This window comes from Thunnus albacares, chromosome 24, assembly GCF_914725855.1.
Source record: "Thunnus albacares chromosome 24, fThuAlb1.1, whole genome shotgun sequence".
In the NCBI taxonomy this organism is placed as follows: Eukaryota; Metazoa; Chordata; class Actinopteri; order Scombriformes; family Scombridae; genus Thunnus; species Thunnus albacares.
The window spans coordinates 18809108-18821765 of NC_058129.1; the positions used below are offsets into that span (position 1 = coordinate 18809108).

The window sequence follows — 12658 nt, forward strand, 5'->3', positions numbered from 1 at the left end:
AATTTAAGTGAAGTTTAACTTCAACCTGCTGCAGAACATGGTCTATTTTTATTACATTTATAATGTTGTTGAGAGATAATTTACCTTTAATTAACCTTTTAATTGATCACATGATTAATCAGGTGTATAAACAAAGCAGAAAAAGCCAATCAGACACAAAGATTTATCCCACATCAGTTCATTATTCTTATAAAATATCTGGTGATTACTATTCATTAAAAAATATTAAGTCCATTTTATTTGTGTGAAAGTAATCAATATATTTATAATGTCCAAATATGAATTTAATAATAGAAAAGTTGCTGAGGTGGAAACAAAACCAAACTGTTTTATCTGATGTACTTTGTCTTATAAAGTTAATTAATGATTACACAAGATAGAAAAAGTAACTTTAAAATTGAAATATATTATGAGTATCTACTCTATAAACCTCCAGCAACAGACAGCATGAGATAAATGTTAGTTATTGCATTTATAGTAACAAAAACCTGAGACATTAAATTGTGTGAAACAACAGTTAAGCCTTAATAACTTACCAATAGACTTTATTTATACAAACTGCAGTTCATTACAAAACATAGAAAAGTGTACAACAAAATGTATTGAATAATAGTTCATGTAAATCTAAATTAACTTAAAAAATGCAGTAAGTAAAATACATTAAAAATATACTTTATCTATAAATTCATGTAGACAATTTATATAGATACAGCAATAAAATCACTTCAGATTATTATTTTGTGAAATCAACAGTTCATAGTGATTAAAAATAAACAGACTGCTTAAAATTAATTGATTAAGTGCTAAGATGATTAATGTTTATTGTTCACTTTTAACTTGCCTGAAATCAGTAAACAGACCAAAGCTGTATTGATCTAGTTTGACCACCAGAGGTCACTTTATTTTAACTATTCCTCTCATTTTGCTATAAATAGTATATATGAATACACCATTATGTATTTACAATACATAGAGGAGGGAATAAAGTACTATCAAATATGGTTTAATATAACTTCCTTTTGTATTGATCAGTCTGTGTTAACAAATGTCATGTGTGCATCAAACCCTGATGTATCTTATTCCTCTGTGTTGTAAACTTTTTTTAATAGTTTTTGAACAACAATGGAGGTCAACAACAGAGAGGAATAAGATACATCAGGGTTTGATGCACACATGACATTTGTTGACAAGAAGAAAAATGCTGTCATGTGATTGTATGTTTTATAACCTTATCTACAGTTTGCAGGTGCAGCAGCTTGGTGTTGCAGTTGTGTTTGGAGATCTTCCTGCTGATGTGCTGACATTGTCATCCTCCCCTCCTGCAGTGAAAACAACATGCTGTTAATTATGTGCATAAAGTAGTAATAATAGCAAGTTGCAGTAATCTTCAGTATTAACATTTGTATTAGATGTAATACTTATCCATAATAAAAATAGTAGGATTTACCACTACTAACAACTTATTGCACTATTTAAGGTAAATTATCAGCAATATTAACACTAATAATAGTTTTTACTATTGTAGTACTAATAATCAGTATCTATTAATACTGAAGTTGTTTTTTTAATAGTACAAACAGTAATGGGGTAAATAATTATGAAGTATTAATTATATAATTAAGTAGCAATATTTATTAGGAATACATCAGTACTAACAAAGGAAAATATTACACTATTTACCATGTTATGGTAGTTTTGGTTACTAAAGAACTAATATATACTTCTATATTAGTATTTGTAATATTAGAGCAATATTCACGTACTTCTTACAGTTGCAGTAATGTGAAAAATTACATGTTTAGTTTCTAACAGTAGTAGCAACATTAATGTAAATATTTACTGAGCTAATTGTGTGGGACTGTTTAAGAATGTTTCTTGTTGCAGTAATAATAAACATTACTCTAATTATTTCTATTGTCTGCCTTATTTCTCATCTCTATTATTCATAAAGCTTTACTCACAATATAGTGGCAAATTATTACTTAGTGATTATTTACATGAAATGAACTATTAATATTACAAGTAAGCAGTATTTTGGTGATATTAGTAATTCTGTTTCTTTGCCTCTTGTTATATTAAAATTCAATAATTGCTTTTATTCTTTCTTGTACTTAAAAATCTTATTAGTATTAATTGTAATTACTACAATTTAAGTTTTAGTAACATGTATTTTCCTACTTGAAATTTTCAATAAAAATAGAGAATTTAACATCTACTTTCTTGTTTGTATATTTTACCTGTTGATACATAATAAATCTCATTATTTCTACTAATTAATTACTACCATAAGATTTTTATCAATTTTTCAATTAATGTGACTACAAATTGTCTTGCATTTATTGATTTTAATTTGTTTTTAGTCAGCCCTTTTTCTAATTATTAATTTAAATATATTTAAATAAAGTAATACTATGATTATTTGTTAACAACTGCTGGAATGAAGCTCACTGATTAAAATATAAAACGTGGTCCTACCTTCCCCTTTGGTTGTCCATCCTTTGCCACCATCTGTACCGTCAGTGGACGTCTTGTAAATTTAGCTGCAAAACAAGGAACATTTCTTTAAATCAGATCATCTTTCAACAGATTCATCATTTAATTGACTATTTTTTGTTACAAGTACTTACACAAGAGATCATTTGTATCCCCTCCACTTCTTCGATGGTGCTGAAGTGTGGATGGAGATCAGGAAGCTCTGGATGAATGATGTGAAATCTTTTTCTTCACTTCCTTCTGTGCCTGAAACCACCGTTGGTTTACATCTTTTGATCCATCAGGAGATCTGCAAGACAGGAAATGCATTTAGGGTATCTGTAAGCAGATGGCAGTAAAGCTGAGCTGGTGTTTATGTTAGCAAATATTTTGTGTGGTGTACCCCAAGGTTCAACCCTGGGCCCCTTTCTTTTCTATTACATTCCAAAATATCTCGGCTTTTTCAGTTATTTGTAAATAACATTTTATAAATTATTGATAAGACAACTAAAATGTTCTTCGCTAAAATAAATACAAAAATATTTGGGTTTCCAAATCACTTCATTAGTTTTCAACCCTTTGTTATATTTTGGATTTTATTTAAATAAATTATTTTTTGCACTTTAAAAGTCTGTATATTTGTTATACTTGTAATTTTCACTGACTGTGGACATGTTAAACATTTCACTGTACATTTGATAAATGATTAGTTATCTAAATTGTTCCCTTATAATTTTCTGTTAATCATCTAATCATTTTAGCGCTACATTAATGTGTCCTGTCTCCTTCAAATAGAACAACTAACCCTCTAATTAACCCCAGTAGAATTCACTGAGAACCGTCACCTAAATGAGCATTTTCCTACACAATTAAAACCAACAGCTGTATCTCAAAAACAGAAAGAAATTGTTGTTTTCATTTTTTAAAAACACTACCTCCTTTTTAATTTGATACCAAATATTCAGCATTTGTAGCCTTTTAGGCCAAGTTTGATTCAACACATTTAAAAAAAAAACAACAAATAGCACTAAAACCGTAGTAAATAGCCATTTCCTTTAAACCAAACCATATTCCCTACTCAACTCAGGGATTCATTCATTGATTAGATTTGTTTATATTTCAATGTGACTAATATATAAATATATAACATCTGGAAAAGTAAAAAATTATTTGGTAAATCACAAACTTTTAACAGAAAATTCTACCAATTAAAATATGCAAATACATTTTCTATGAAATATGGAAAGAATTGGGCATTTAGCTAATTAAAATGATATTAATTTTACCAAGAATTCACTAAAAAAAAGACCAAATCAACTAGAAATGCAGATTCGAAAACAAATTGAAAAGCTGAATTGAAAATATTGCCAAACACTGAAACAGCCTCATCGTCAGGCAGATACTTCGCAGCATGCCATGAAACTCTTGGAAGCATGGTACCAGTTTGCACAATGGCACTGCACAGGTGGAGCATCCAGAAGTTGTCTCTACACCCCGCCCACACTTTATGCCCCCCCCCCCACTTCGCCAACAAACAACACACCCTCTCTTACTTGACTAGAGAGTGACCTGGCTTCAAATTTCTGATAACAACCTGATGCAGAGCTTTATCAACCACACAGCATGGACAAGCTTCAACTTGAAGGCTTTGAGGGTAAAAGCCTCGGCAGGTTCACCCACACAATGCAGGCATTGATTATGGTGATGTTTAACATTCCCCAAAACACGAGGGCTGTAGTCAACCAACCTGAAATCATACATAATCTTCAACTAATCGATTAGTCGCGCGGGGGGGGGGGGGGCGCTAACCTATTGTTGCTAACTTTGGAGCTAACCTCCTTCACTTTTCCAGCACTTGGGGAAACAACAGATGTGACTTTTTAGCATTTATTAACTGACAAACTGTAGTCTGTGCTGTACATTTACTGCCAGACTGACAACTTACTACGGACCTTTTCCTCTGCTCCGCCCACATTCCCTGTGACTTCTCTTCCGCTCGCTCTTTCCCACCCGCTATGCAAACACACTACACAATGCTGTATTCCTCAACGACGTTACGCTACCAATAGTTTCCAAGGCCTTAAAAATTAAATTAAAGTAAAATAATGACAAACATTTTCTTGGCCTGGTGGGGGTCCTTGTTGTGATAATTATAGGAGAAACACAGATTCAGTAAACGTTCAGTAAACATTGAGTACAGTTTAGACCCAGCAGGCTCCATCAGGTTGGGCAAGTTCAAAGTTGTGTTTTGAATACACCCCCGTTGTTTTCACAGGTAATTTGTTAGTCTGTCCCTCCCGCTGCAGGAAATAATGGATTAATCCTGGAAAGCTGTTGATGTAGCACTTTACTCCTTATGAAAATAACACAGAGATTATTCGACCAATGAGAATTTAGTCAGACAAGAGCATATCAACCAACTAATCGACTAGTCAACCAGCAGACTACAGCCCTACTTACACCACTTCTTTCCTGTGCGACCTACATCACAGTAGCTCCAAAGCTGATCCAAAAGGTCAACTCCCCCCATCTTGGAATTATAGTCAACAATCATCTGTCAAAACCTGCTTGCTGGTTTTATCACAACATCCCATTTGTCCTTCCAGCAGCAAATCATGAGATCTCCTACTGACCACTGAATGTTCTCACCTCTCGCTAGTTTCCCCAGTTGTGACTGCCTGGGAAAGTCCTTTCTACTCAGTCTAATGGTACCACAGAAGTAGGTGTCAGCAAGCAATAGATAACTTGCAAGGGAGAGGGATGCCCAAGAGAACGTTTATCCCAATGAAAGCTTTCATTTCCTCAACGCATGTCAGGAATTTGCAGCTGACAGATTTGTATAAAACACCAAATCACTGAAAAAACAGACACCTCCAAGTTGTAAAAATAAACTGAGAACATCCCCTCGGATGATACGGTAATGACAGCTTTTTAAAAAGGTGCACACTGCCCGTGTTACTTCCTGTTTAACGGTTAACCTTCTTTTTCAAACAGAAAATGGGATGTGGTTAATAGTCAGATGTAATCCATTACCATGGCAACCAGATTGCCACTCTAACACACTGACGATTATTATTACAGCCTAACCTGTCCACTCACTATAGCATTACCAATATAGACTAGGTTACATGTCAGTAACAGAGATATGTGAAATCTATCCTAAGAAATGACATCTTGCTTTATTTTATAGTAAATTTTCCTCCTCGGTGGCCAGGCACCCTCACTTTAATATTGTGCACCCTCAGTTGAAATTTGAACAATAAATGTTAAGGGCAGAGGTGCACAGACTGTGTGGACGTCTCCATGTGGTTCATGTATGTTGAAAAGGGCTGAGTGGATACAGATCAACTGGTGTGGTGATGTTGCAGCTATTAACTCCATCACCAACTGTCTATTAGCAATTAATAAATGGATGAGCAATAACCTCTTAAAATTAAATGAGGATAAAACTGAAATCCTACTAGTCGGCCCCGAAACAAAAAGAGAAATGCTGTTTAATAATCCGGGGAAATTACCTCCCTGGATTAGATCTAAACTTCGGGTCCCACATTAAGAAGGTGATAAAAACGTCATTTTTTCACCTTAGAAACAGCAAAAGCACAACCATTAATAAATCAAAAAGATGCTGAGAAACTAACTCATGCCTTCATCTCAAGCTGGCTAGACTGCTGTAATGCACTTTTTACTGGCCTCCCGAAAAAAGCCACAGAGAGACTTCAGCTCATCCAAAACTCTGCAGCTCGGTTATTAACCAGATCCGAGAGAACACATCAGTCCGGTTTTAGCTGCTCTGCACCGGCTTCCTGTAACATTTAGAACTGACTTTAAGGTCCTCCTCCTTATATACCAAGCCCTAAACGAGCAAGGACCAAACTATATCACCAAATCCCTGTTAGCTACCTGCCCTCTGCAACACTGTGATCATCTGCTGCTGGTTTATTGGAGGTTCCCAGTAACAGCCGAAAGAAGACAATTCTCTCTATCAATTACTCCCAAAACTATGGAATAAACTACCGATAGATATCAGAGAAGCCAGCTCGCTAGATACTTTCAAAAGAAAGCTTCAAACATAATTCTTTACCCGAGCATTTAAATAGCTTTGCACTTCCTCTCTGCTGCACAGTTTAAAGCTCAGTCAGCTTCGCTCTACTGTGCTTCTTTTAAAGTATCATATATATTACTTTATTTTACACATTCTACATAATCTATGCTTCAACTTATTTTTAACATATTTCATTTTTGATTATTATTCAGTGTGCATTCTATGTATTTTAGTTTCACTTTGTCAAGTGGGTTTTATTTTTATTTTATTTATGTTACATCAATGTTTTTACATGCTTTTATGTTATGTCCTTTTCATGTAAAGGACTTAGTGCATGTAATTTCTTTTGTTGTAAAGCACTGTGAGAGCACTTATTATTGTTGTTGTTGTTATTGTTATTATTATTATTATTATTTAATAATAATAATAATCTTTTAATATAGAATATAATTTTGTCGGTAATTTTACCTTTATTTAGCAGTTGTAAGGTGTACATATTTGTGTTATTTTCATTATTTTATGCTGTTATCTTATATTTAATATGTAATACTTGGCTACATAGTATCATGGTAACGATGCAGCTATAAAGCATCATCGGGGAACCAGTCAGACCAGGTGAGTGTGTGACTATTAAATGGAAACCTGTAAATAATAATGTACAGCTGACCTGAGAGAGACTTTATTACTAATTATAATTATATTGACATTCAGAGTGATTATCTATGTGAACTGATTCATCTCTATCAATAATCTGTAATATAGTGAGTTTTTGATCCTGGTCAAGGTTCGACCGTCGGCCCTGTAATTTTTTATTTAACGGTTATTAAGCTTCGTCACAGAAATCATTTATTAGTATAGTAAGTTTCCTTTGATTATGATTTTATTTATGTTAAATAGTTTTACTGAGACCGGGCTTGTATCCCCCAGATCCCGAGGTGCTTGTAAGCAATAAACAGACATCACTGAATCAACATCGGAGTGTCTGGGCGTCTTCGTTGGAGTCAACTGATGTTATTAACTGTCAGCCATTAGTCCACCATCATCATCATCACAACACAACGCAGAGACCGTAGGCTGTCACTATTATCAGCCATATAAAGGAACCTTAACGGGGGCATTATAAACTGTGAGGCTAATATAGTCCCCCGCTACACTTACATCCAGCTGCTTGGAGCTGTGCTTTCTCTGTCTGCAGTCTGTTATTGTGAGTATGCTAAGTAGTAAAAAGCTAATTAGAAACCTGGTTACGCAGATACATGGCAGAGAAATCGGCGTTCTCCAGAGAAAACTACCAATGGAAACCAGGTTTCTCTAATCCCAAACTCAGATTACAGAAACCAGGTTTCTCATTTAGTGACAGTTAAGAAATCAGCTTTCTGGAGAAAACCGACTGGTTACTGAACTGCATATAAACACACTGCAGGATAATACAAGTCAATGATTTCTGTCAAACCTCTTGTTTGTCAAAGTACTAAGATAAATGATCATTTTAGTATTGATCACTCTCCACACAACACACATCTTAACAATCACTACAATAATAAACTTTATTTTTATTTATCATTTTTATATATTACATGTTTCTTAGTTTTCATTAGGTTGTGGAAGCACTACAACTTAGTGGATCTTATCTGTTTTGATCCATTAAATACATAATTTTATATATATATATATATATATATATATAAAATTATGTATTTATCTATTTTTTTATGTTCAGTTCTTTAAAATGTTTAAGTTTTTCAGTTGAATTTTATTTAAAGTTCAAGGAAATCCACTGTTACAAAGCCAATTTTTAAGTTCAATAACTGCATAATGTTTCCAAAGTCATCGAATAATCATGTTAAATAATCGTGATCGTAATATTGACCAAAATAATGATTATGATTTTTATCATAATCAAGCAGCCATAACTACTGCTATTACGTCAACTACTAAAACTACTGCCAAACTTCAAAAGTGGTGTTTAAATTCAACCAGAGGCAAAAAAAAAAAACCCAAATATTCAGTTTGTTATCATATATGTCTCACAAAAAAAGCTTCACATAGCTTTATATACATGCTGGAATCAGCGACATTTTTTTTACTGGAAAAACAGTTTTAAAAAAATAGTCAAAATAGTTTCCTAACAGCCGACTAAATGTTGAAATGCTGAGACTTTTCCAAACGTACCTGTTCACCTGTAAGATCCGGGAGCTGGTCCGAGGCAGCGGAACGAGAAGAAAACCTGGAAAACACAAGTTCACTCTTTAACAATTTGTTGTCTCAAAATTGTACTTAAGTACAGTAGTTGAGTAAATGTACTCAGGTTCCACCACTGGTTACCACGAACTAATTACTGATAACTTAGTATAAACACGATACAGACAGACGTCAACAAATTAAAATTAGTTAAAATATAAACAAAAACAAGGCTAAAGCTCACGGCCAATTAGTTAGCTTGTTAGCTTTACCGTTTAGCAGCAGGTGTTCTGATTAACGTCCAGCCGCCGCCAAAAAACAGCTCCAAAACCTTTTCGGCGTCCAAATTTCTTCAGTAATTAATTTTATCTCAGCTTTGACAAACCGTAAACACGAAGCGACCTCTCAAATGTTGGTTTTATTCCGTTTTTTCACCCGTTTCTTTCCGCGTTTCTCGTCTTCAGCGTCTCTCACTCACAGTATGGCGGGCAACGGCCAAAGGAAAAAAGGTGATTGGCCGAGCAGAGCTGCGCTGCCTGGCAACCGCTTCTGATTGGATAGAAATAACTCACATTACTGCAGGTAGATAATTAAAACAGCTTTGCGTTAATTATGGGACGTATTAAAGGTGCATTTCACCGATTTCAAACATTAAAGGTCCAGGTTTTGTAGTAACGGAGAATTACTCTGCCTGAAATAGTTGCAGTGGTGGAAAATAACTAAGTATATTTACTTAAGTACAATTTTGAGGTACTTTGCTTGAGTATTTTTATTTGATGCTACTTTAAATAACGTGTCTGTGTGGTCTCCAGGTAGCAGCTAAAATCAAATCTCCTCGTTATAAAATTTGTGTTCCTCAGTTCTTTTGTGCTGCAGACTCAGAGGAGAGTGTCAGCGTTGCTGGTGGAGCACCAAAGCTTCACATTGCCAAAATAAAAACTACAAAAAATGTACATAAACAGAAGAATTGTGATTTTGCTGTTAGAAATATATATATATAAGAATAGTAAAAATAGCTTAAAATAAAACGGAAAAATGTAGACTTGCAGTGAAAAATATAGATACAAGTAAGTGAGAACTATGTAAACTGCAACAATTTTTTGTTTCTTTTTTAAAAATAAATGAATGTATGTACAGTAAATGTGTCTATGTACAGAGATCAGCACAGTGCAAATGGTTGGTGCAGGAATACACAGGTGGTTGACAGTCTTCATGGTGGTTGTTTTCCATTAGACGCCCTTTTCTGGTCACAACAGTTCACAAATCTTGCTGCTGTTTGGCCTCTCTCCATGGTAGGCTGTGCTCACCGAGTCTGTACATGTTCAGGACTTTCCTTATCTTGGATCGGTCACAGAGTGTTCTCTGTTTAGGGCCAAATAACATTCCAGTTTATTCTGGTTTTTGGTTGATTCTCTCCATTCTGTGAGATAGTTTTCTTTTTGTTTTGTTATACTTTGGTTTAGTCTAATGTTGTTTCTGTGTGGGGACTCTGCTTGTGTTTGTGAGCCGACTGGCTGAGGGGGCTTCTCTCAGGGTCTCTTCCCTTGAATTTTCATGGTTAGTGGGTATATTTGAAACTTTTCATTGGACGTGAAAATGGATTTGCAGAATTCTGCATGCGTTCTTTCTTATGAAATTTTTTTTGGGGAGTGGACCCCAGACCTGCAACCATAAAGGGAAATAAGTTATATAACAGAGTCCAATACTTTAAGCCAGATACTTGATGTTCCTTCTGATGGTGTAAAAAGCTCTTCTTGCCTTGTCTCTCAGGTAATTTGTTGTCAATAATCAATAATTATTCTTAAAGATGATCATCAGCACATTGAAAAGTGTTTGTCCAGTAATAATGTAAGTACATTACATGTAATAATATTAAAGCTAAAGATGTTTTACAGTTAATTAATTGATCTGACTGATCAGTTCATGTTAATGTTTGTCAGTGATTCATGAACTCCAGCTTTCAAACATTCAAACATCAGCTGAGTGTTTGTGTTCACATGAGGAAGTTTCATGTTTTAATAACATTTCAGACTCAGTTCAACGAGTCAGACTGCATGCTTTGATAATTAAGAGATGAAGGTGTGTCAGCCTGCACACACACACACACTGATGAAGGACAAGAAGCTGCGTCAGTTAAATGAATGTGATGAAAATGCAGCTTTAACTGAAGCACAAAGCTGCTTTTCTACACAGACCTGCTCAAGACTCAACAAAGCTGCAGAGTGATGAAGTTCATGAGAAAAAGTTCAGTAAGTGGAGTTTAATTTGTCTACATTAAAGGGACATGGTTTTCTCTAGTTTGTGGGAAATTAATCACTAATTATTTCAGCTAGAGAAACTAATTTATTATGAATGTGTTATTGTTGGATGAAGTTTCATTTCAAACAGAAACATCAGCTGCTAAACTTCCTCCTTAGACGAGGAAAGATGGCCGTCTGTTCATTACATTCATATTTCAGACGCTTTTGTTTTTCGTGTCTGTGTGAGAAGAAACTCTGAAGAGTCCAAAAGACAGATTTGTGTGAATTATTGATTTGAATTCTGACTCTGTGATGGAGATTATTTCCATCTGATCTGTGATTCAATGTCAATTATTGACGATTAACGATGTTTTATACCTGTCAGTTAAATGTCTTAAATGTCATGAATCTAAATGTAACATTCAGCTTCTCTTCACATGAACGTCATGATGAGTTATTTTTTCTAACAGCACACAGATAAACACTGAGAAATCATCAATACAACAATAAATATACAAATACATGAAGAATAAATGAGTGACAAACATCCATAAAGTGTCGTCATGTTGTGAGTCTTCCTACCTGTCCCTCCCCCTCTACAGGTGGAGCTCTGACTCGTTCCAGGAATCAGCTCACCTGTGGCAAACACATTTCTGACAGACGTGGAGTGGAGAGTCTTTGTCTTCAGCAGTTTGGATGTTAACTGTAAGTTTGCTTTGTTCCATAGTTGAACTTTCTCTTTAGTAACTTCAGGGTTTGTTTATTGCTGTGTGATGTTTTTATTTCATCAGAAAGTTTGGAGAACTCTCATGTTGGAAGATAAATCTACATGTTGTTAAATGATTGATTTACTGGAATCAAACAATATTAATGAACAGCTGATGATTATTTCCTTTCTTGAGCTCTCAGAAATCAAACTAAATCTACTTTTTTAAGGTTGTTTCCAGCAGCGTAAAGTCAGACACTACAGTAAAGGCCTGCTACTGTTTCCTGTGAAAGCTTTAAAATATAATGTAGTGATCCAGATGTTCCAAAAACTTAAAACATTTCAGTCTAGTCTTCCTCAGTGACATTTTTAATTTTTTATATCTTTTAAGCAATTTTAGCAGATATTTTCCATCATAGTTTTTGTAAATGAAATGAACTCTGCTTTAATGCAGTAAGACAGTGATGTTGTGTCTGATTGGTCAGTTTCTCTCTTTTGTAATCACAGCTCATCTGTAACTGAATTATCAGATATTTCGTACCTGCAGATCAGATCTCTTCAGATCAATTAAAATCCGCTCAGCGTTCATCATCAAAGTGTCTGAAGAGGCAACAAAAGATCAGAGTGAGACATCACTGCTTCGCTCAGTATCAGGTTGCCATCTTCACATTCAAAACATTTTATGTAAAATAATAGTGTCACTTACACAACAAACCGAGTTTCAGACCAAATTATATTTGTTAGATACCAACTACTGTGAAGAGTTTTAAGTGTGGTGTCTATTTATGCTTCTATTAATTTTAAAAGAAATCCCCTGAAAAGTAAATAATAATAATTTGGATGACACTTTGGAACAGCTGATCTGCTTTTACATCCTGCACACTCTGATTTCTTTATTAATATGGAGGATCATTCATAATCATGAAATCAGCTGACACTATTTAAATTTACAGAATGTTAATGAAGCTTCATATCAAATTCAGTCAGTGTGAGTCAGTGAATGTAAATCCTCCCTCA

General features: G+C 34.4%; 1 protein-coding gene and 2 long non-coding RNA genes across 4 annotated transcripts in view; 2 read left to right on the top strand and 1 right to left on the bottom strand.

Annotated features, from left to right (window-relative positions):
- Positions 1-1337, top strand: part of LOC122976129 — a 32972-nt gene extending 31635 nt beyond the window's left edge. Inside the window, exon 6 of the long non-coding RNA XR_006400806.1 lies at positions 1240-1337. This is a non-coding gene — a long non-coding RNA (uncharacterized LOC122976129). The remainder of the gene's footprint in view (positions 1-1239) is intronic.
- LOC122976128 lies at positions 867-9213 on the bottom strand. 2 transcript variants are annotated; one of them, XR_006400805.1, is made up of 6 exons: positions 8968-9213; positions 8687-8741; positions 2628-2782; positions 2476-2540; positions 1189-1319; positions 867-1012 (listed from the first exon to the last, which is right to left on the bottom strand). It is a non-coding gene; the product is annotated as an uncharacterized LOC122976128 (long non-coding RNA). The 2 variants fall into 2 exon arrangements; XR_006400804.1 differs by having other exon boundaries at positions 867-1319; positions 8968-9209.
- Positions 9214-10245: 1032 nt separating this feature from the next.
- Positions 10246-12658, top strand: part of LOC122976062 (NLR family CARD domain-containing protein 3-like) — a 33410-nt gene continuing 30997 nt past the window's right edge. The window contains exon 1 of the mRNA XM_044344329.1: positions 10246-10944. The gene's annotated coding sequence lies outside the window, so the exon portion shown is untranslated. The remainder of the gene's footprint in view (positions 10945-12658) is intronic.